At 39.9% G+C, this 7,997-nt stretch overlaps 1 pseudogene; it reads right to left on the reverse strand.

Annotated features, from left to right (window-relative positions):
* Positions 1-2,144: 2,144 nt before the first annotated feature.
* Positions 2,145-6,031, reverse strand: LOC113175514 (protein SET-like; annotated as a pseudogene).
* Between the last annotated feature and the right edge of the window lie 1,966 nt (positions 6,032-7,997).

The raw sequence follows: 7,997 nt of genomic DNA on the forward strand, positions 1-7,997 counted from the left end.
ATAAAACTGAAGTCAGTTTTTTTTGCTTCTCAGAGAAATATGGGGAAGCTCTTACCAGAAAAGAGTCTTTGTCTTCCCTCCACCTTGGGCAAGTATTTGATATCTCCTCTTCAAAAGACAAAATTACAAGACTAGTTTAAAGGTCTAATTGGCTTTTATTAGTGATTCATGAATTTAGATGGCATCTTCTCTAAAAATCTGATTAAAGACACCCTTGGGGGCTGAGGCAGAGGAGGTGGGCTTTATAGACTGGAAAGGGCTGAAGACAGCAGGAACAGGAAACAAAAAGCAGATTTATTCTTTCAAAGTGGCTTTCCTTGTAGGGTTAAAATACAGGGGACTTCCTGATCATGCTAGCCAAATCCTGATCATGGTCAATTGGGGGTCGGCCTTCTCATTTCTTAGAAAATCAGATAAACAACTTAGTGTCAGTTTCGTGGCCTGGAATTTCATCATGAATGACTCCATTTCACCTTGGTGCCTTGGGATCTAGAGCAGGCACTCAGTCCTTGTGACTTTTACTCAACACCCAGCAGCACCCACATAACCAAATCATCTTCAACTAGTCTCAACCAATTAAGACAGTGACCAGGTTTGTTTAGCAGAAATCATCACTTCAGAAAATAGGCACATGTTTTTCCTTTGGAAGGCATCCAGAGGTCAGTCAGGACTGACATCACTGCTCAAGGGAAAGTTTACATATCCTTCCCTCTGCAGGAAGACTTTGTACTTTATTGGAAAGCCATGCTCTGTCCCCCAAATGCCATCGCACCTGCTGTCAAATCAGATCCTCCTTTCAGACAAGCACTCTTTCACATCCCTGTAATCAATGTTACCTAATTAATGGCAAAATTGTTGCCTATAAGCTGGGTGCATGCCTGTAATCTCAGCAGCTCAGGAGACTGAGGCAGGAGAATCACGAATTGAAAGTCAGCCTCAGCAACTTAGCAAGGTCCCAAGCAACTCAGAGAGACCCTGTCTCTAAATAAATACCATAAAGGGCTGGAGATGTCAGTCAGTTGTTAAATGTCCCTTGGTACCAAAAGTTTTTTATATATATATATATATATATATATATATATATATATATATATATGTTGTGATAAAAATAGTGATAGACCTCAATGGATCAGAGATGCTTTATCATGCAATGGAGGGGCCCACTTTCAAGGAGAAAATGGTGACAGGCTACAGCAAGGGCTACACAGGAAAAATTTGAGGAAGGCAGGGGGGTTAAGGGGACAGTTGTAAGTAAGGGAAGTTCCCTGGGCCTATATTCTCCTTTTATCCCTGGGGGTTGTTATTTCCCACATCCTTCAAAGGGTGTGGATAGAGATCCCAGGGCTTAGTTCTGGGGACAGCCAGTTCAGCTCTAGGTGGGGGCCAGGTGTGAGTCCCTTCTGTGCTCTCCCCGTTTTCCCTTCCTGCCTTCCCTCTGGCTGAGGCCTGGGCTTCTACTTTATCCCACTACAATGACAAAGCTCCAGTTGGCCACAGACCTCTGCTTACACACATGACAGGCTGGTGGGGAGGGGAACAGTTGTGGATAAAGGAAGTTCCCTGCAACCTATTTTCTACAGCCTTCATTCCAGACTCTGAAAGTTGTATAATGAGCTGGGGCAATGTCATCATATCTAGCTACTTCCTTCTGAAAGGGGAAGGAGTATGGGATCCCCTATCAGAGATATGGAAGAGAACACAGAGGCGAGGAGGGTTCCCATAAGTTTCCTGCAGTTGTGGCCTGAGACACAGGGGTGTAGAGGGAGGGGGTGTAAAGGGAGGGAAACTTGACGTCATCTTGGGTGATTTCTTCCTTGTGGGGCTCAGGATGGTCAAGTTTCAAGTGCAGGAGGAGAATAGCTTTGATGTGTTCTTGGGAGGCCTCTGAGCCTAAACAAGTCACCCTGTCAAGAAGCTGTTTCTGTATAAAGTTAAGAATATAGGGAAGAAAGGTTATTATGAAAAAGATGAAAATTAAGGGGGACATGCAGGAAGTAACCAGGAAGTCCATCATTTTAGATCCCCCAATAGGACCACCAGGTACCAGCTAGGTCTCTTCTCTGCTGCTCCAGTCAGTCCTGTAGTTGTTTAACCTTATCCCTTACCAGTCCTGATTGATTGATATAGAAGCAACATTCTTCCCCCTAGGAAGAGGCAGAGGTCACCTTGTTCAGCAGAAGGCGATCCTGCTGCTCCTGCGCCAGAGATATCCATGTGGATATCTGAAGTCCTGTGAGTAAGGGAATAAACTGAAGGCTGTCTTGTGTCTGGTGTGCACCATTATCAGGATGGGCAAACTTTGGTTGTTAGGTAAAACATCAATTTGAGAAGTAAGGAAGGCCAAGGTACAGAGGCCAGTCTGATTTTTGGTAGACAGTGTTAAATATGAGCCTCACAAAGGAAAATACCTCAGAATTTGAGGGGCACCAGGGCTGTGGGGCTGACAAGGGTACATCTTAATTTCCATTAAGAGAACTATTGTATTTTCTTTTTAATGCCAAAGTATGGCGGTGCTTTGGTTATAACTGTTTTTACTAGGTTTTTAAGACCAGGCTGGTCAAATTGACCTTGCTCCTGTCTATTGTTAAGAGTCAGCTAAGTTCCCTCAGGGCATCACTCTTGGGAACTTGAAAGTAGTCTCTTAGCTCCTTTAGTGCCATTTTCCAGGATGGGTCAGGTCTCCTTGACCATGTTGCCTCCCTTTGGAAGCATCAGGGACATCTTCCTCTTCAACAAACCTCTTCTTTGTAGCATGTGCACGGTTTCAACTTTCTGTTTTCTAGGGTCTCAGTGATCCCCAGATCAGGAGGTGATGTGGCCCAGAATTACAAAAGCCTTAGAGAAGTCCCCTTGTTCCCTGAGTTTAAGCTGACTCAGAGGGTAAGAGCCAAATATTGACTATTTTCTTTCTTGGCCCTTTTACTTTCTTACCTTTAGTTTCCATGTTTTGGTCTTAAACATCCAATAAGCCAGTTTCACCAGTCTTAAAGTAAAAGTACTAGATTTTAACTTTAATGTCTATAAATTTATGGTTATTTACAGCTTCTATTTAATTGGAGTCAGTATTAGTACTGGATTTAGCCATACATCATCCTGTAGGTGATGGCCTATTAACTCAAATTAGCTCAGGTTGTTACATTAGAAGTTGTACTTCTGTAAGGCACTAACAGACAACAGTTAAAGTTTACAAGGAAAATCAAAATGAAATTAACAAGAACAAAAACATATTGAGTTTGTATAATAGTTATAAACCAAGAAACGTAATTTTATAGTCCCAAACCTTACTTTAAACTTTAGTTTGAAGAATACCAGCTTGGTAAAAGTTCTCTTTTAAACCTTATGTGTTAATGACTTTTTACTTTGAAGATATCACAAAGAAGCTATTAACAGTCCCATGATTGCACTGATGTTCTTATATTAATCAAGTTTAGCTTTTAAGTAAAAGTTTAGACTCTGTAAGGTAGTGTAATACTCTAAAATAACAGTTGTTGTTTAACCCTTGTACAAACCCTAATTCCTTCAAGACTAGTTTTTCTAAAGAATAAAACTTAACAGAAATAAGAGATTATCTTGATAAAAACAGATTAATGTTTAAAGAAAGCTTTGTTATTTCAACCCATAGAGGATTAAACTTTTTTATATTAATTAGTACATTAATATTTGACCCAGGAGAAAACCTTGAATAACTTTAACTGATTGTGCTATTTATATACAATCAACTTAGTTACACACAAACTCTTTGACATTTTCCCTCCACAAACCTTCTGCAACTTACTTAGACATTCTATAACTTTTTACTTTACCACACAAAGACTTTCACATCCAGAATTTTTTCTTCTATTTTCCATATTAAAATATATTTCTGAACCTACAATCTTTTTATATCTCTTTCCTAGCTGTTGATTCTTTTTCATAATTCACATTATGAAACAACCCTTATAAAATTTCTGAGTTGAGACAAATTTTTCCACTTTAATAAGATGAAACATTTTTATGTTTTTATAGTACCTTAATTGAAACCCAACTGAAAACTCTCATACTGTTTATATATAAATTACACCTGATAGAATCTTTTGTGTGTGTGTATGTGTGTACACATTTAGTTTTTTTTATATTGTAACAAAGCAACTTGTACACTTTTAATGTTTAAAACTGAGCATCATCTTTCCTTTACAGTGAAAAAAAAAGAAAATTTAAAAATAAACAAAATTACAATAGAGAAGGACAAGTCTTTGGCTAGGGATATAGCTCAGTTGGTAGAGTGCTTGCCTCACATGCACAAGGCCCTGGGTTCAATCCCTAGCACCACCAAAAAAAAAAGAGAGAGAGAGAGAGGTCAATTCCAAATAAGATCCCAGAAGTTCTGCTGGTTTTCCCATTGAGTGGCAGGCTCAAGTCATCATTAGAAGAGGATTTTATTTTAAAAGTGTCATCTTAAACAGGTAGTATGTCCATTAAACATCACAATTAAACATGCCAAAGAAGAAGCCATATTGTCACAAAGCCCACTTATCCCACCAAAACATCTCAAACCCACCCTTTGCTAAACTTTAACCAATATTTTTAAGTGTTTTTAAATTTTTAAAATAATTTTTAAATTTTAAATTTATTAAAAATAATACATTTTTATTTTTATTCATTTATTTACATGCAGTGCTGAGAATTGAACCCAGTGCTTCACACATGTGAGGCAAGCACTCTACCACTGAGCCACAAACCCAGCCCCAAGTGTTTTTTTTAAAACAAAAAAGTAGAAAATACATGTTGTTAAATGCTAACTGTCCATATTCACATAGAGACACAGTGTAATCTCTGAGCCCAATATATAAAGAAAGGAGGGAAAAGCTAGAATTCTATGCACTCCACAGGGCCCAGCCCCCTCCAGCTTCCAGCACAGAAGGGAGCAGAGGGCTTCTTTCCCACAGAGCACGGTGCTGTGGACTCCATAAAGGTTTTTGTTTTGAGACAGGAAGGGATAAAAATGAATTTAGAACAGAAGGGTGTAGAGATTCTTTTCCCATTGTACTTTGCTCAAGGTATTTCCCCCCCCCCCAAAGAAGTTGAGATACACGGTTTGAGAAAAGAGACCTCAAGAACAGGGCAACTGAGCACAAGGGGGGAGGGAAGGAAAAGACTGCAACTTGCCCCCAGGGACTGAATTTTAAAAAAGAAAGAAAGAAAAAAGGTTGGAATCCATCAATGTTCAATTGGTCATCTTCTCCTTCCTCCTCCTCTCCTTCCTCCCCTTCATCATCATCTTCATCTTCCTCACCTTCATCCTCATTCTCTTCTGCATCAATATCTTCTACTCCTGCTTTATCACCATCATCATCTTCTTTTTCTTTTTCTCCTCCCCCTTCTTCATCATCCACATCAGGAACCAAGTAGTGCTGCAATGGATTTGGTCACCTCTCCTAATTCGTCTGCACCTGCCTCAGAGTGGTCAGGAAAAGCAGCTCTCTGGTTCTTCATGTTGCCTCGTCCTCATGGCTTGATTCTGCATTTGGCTTGAAGATTTCACCAAATCCTTTCCAGATTGCCACTTAATTTCAGTGGACTTTGAAGATGGATCACCACTCTCTTTCAGATGAAATTCTTTGGAGAGAACTTTATTTTTGAAGTAAGGATTTTCATAAAAATAAAAATCTATTCTGTAACCTGATTTGATATCTTCAAATCTGTCACTCATCTCTGGTCAAATAATGCAGTGCCTCTTCATCTTCCTCCCCAAGCAGTGCAGACACTTGTGGATGGTGGATAAATGTTGTTACCCCCAAATCTGTGATTTTTATGATTTCCTCTGGAAAAAAAAATGCTTGGCAGAGTTTGTTATATTTCTGTTCTACTTTCAATATCACCTCATTGGCTTGTTGGTTAAGTCTATTTCATCAATGAGTTCAATTGCTTCTTCGTGTTCTTTTTCACCCTTCCACAAGCCCAGAGAGGCTGATGAATCTACCTGCCTTGGGGCAGGGGGCAGTTTGGGTTTCTACATTTGAGACCTGGGTGAAGATCGGTGTTTGGGGGCCATCCTGTGAGGGAAGTCAAGGAGCAGGCCCACAGGTCTTGCAGCTCACCCCGGAGAAGTGCAAAGCTAGAATCATAACCCTCAGTAATCTTGTTTCAGTAAAGACACAGATACAAAGCAATCTAAAACCTTTTTCCATTTACCAATCTATAAAAACACATTTAATGTTTAAATATATTACCTTATGGAATTTGAGAAGTTAAGAGTACTTGATTTTATATGTAGCATTTATCTATATACCAAATTTGATACCATGTACATGACACATGGACACAAGCACACATGTAGACACAACAATACATTACGCAGGTGTGCACACATACACAAAACAGACAGGAGACAGAGATCTTGTATCCGTTGAAAGAGGAAATTTTCCTAACGTATTTGAGAGCTAACCCTTTGCTGAGGGCCATTACCAAGTAGGTATGACGCATCGTAATCCTTGCCAGTGTACCCCATGTTAAATGGACTTGCCTTGGAAATTTGCTGCGACCTTGCTTGTGTGCTTTAGTAAAATGACCCTGCTCAAGGTGATCGAGGGTGGATCCAGGTTTGAGGAAGTATCCTGCAGGTTTGAGGAAGTATCCCGGTCCTTGGGTTTAGGGTGTTCCCGGTTTAAGAATATGGGTTTTAGGGAAGTTGAGGTTGAAGATTATTGCTGCTGGGATTAGGGTGTTCCTGCTGCTTGTTCCCGTTGAGTTCTCGTGAGATTCAAATGGGATTTGAAAAAAGCCTCGTGGAGTAGGATTGGGGATCGGACATATTGGAATTGCCCCTGAACGTGTGTGGAGGCTGGTGTGAGATCGGGAATAAAGAATTGCTGTTTGAACCTACAAAGCTGTGTGGTGGATCGTGATTCTGTGCCAAGCCGAGACATTGGCACTTGGCTTCTGGCAACCCTTAAAAATTGGCCCCTGAACAAAGACAGAGTGTAAAAACCTCTATAGTTAGATAAAATAAGACTGATTAGGAAAATATTTTAATCTAGGCACACAAGATCCAATGTGAATTCATCATAAAACCATGAGCTTGAAAATATGGAATTAAAAAAATTCTAAATAGGAAAGGTAGCAGAATACAACAGTTACTAATAGGGCATTATGTAAAAATGTGGATGTGTAACCGATGTGATTCTGCAATCTGTATTTGGGGTAAAATTGGGAGTTCATAACCAACTTGAATCTAATGTATGAAATATGATATGTCAAGAGCTTTGTAATGTTTTGAACAACCAATGAAAAAAAAAATTCTAAAAAAAATGAAGAGTTCTAAAAAAATGACATGGTCATTGATTACTCTAATAAAGGAGCATATAAAACATCTTTATTAGAGTTTACTTTTTGGCTAACATTAGAGTGAAAGAATGAGACAGCACTAAAATCCTTAGGTAAAGAAGACTTGATCATTCCATTTTCCCTCCCTATGCTGTATTGGATATTGTTAAGAAAGCAGGGTGGCAAGATAACCAGCCACAGGAGGCTTGGATTTAAAAGTGACACACTTTTTCCTTCAGCCCCACATCAGTTCTCTGCAAGCCCTGCCGGCCTCTGCAATTTACATTTCAATGCAAGCCTTGGACAGAGAGTGATCTGGCAGAAGGTAAGGGAGGGAAGCTGCTCTTCTGAGCTTGAGAGGCAAAACCTCATTCATTGGGCATGTTAACCATATTTTTTCCTTTATAAAGTCAGCCTCTTAAGGTGTGGTCCTGTAGTGTATGTTTCCTCCAGAGACCAGTTTTTTTCCCCAGTTGATAAGAAAGCCAGGTTGGATGCAGAATATCATTAGGCATCTCCTTTATCTCAACTGTGATTAAGCCATCCCCTACTATTACTTGGGAGGACAAGTGAAGGAGAACACAACATGGGTACCTGTGCCAAGAAAACTGTCTCTTTGACTTTGGGACAGCTCCCCATCCCGGGGCCTCCAGGGGTCAGCAGTTTCTTCCTTTCCTTCCATGACCTCTGTCTGG

The sequence above is a fragment of the Urocitellus parryii genome, chromosome 3 (assembly GCF_045843805.1).
Source record: "Urocitellus parryii isolate mUroPar1 chromosome 3, mUroPar1.hap1, whole genome shotgun sequence".
Taxonomy (NCBI): Eukaryota; Metazoa; Chordata; class Mammalia; order Rodentia; family Sciuridae; genus Urocitellus; species Urocitellus parryii.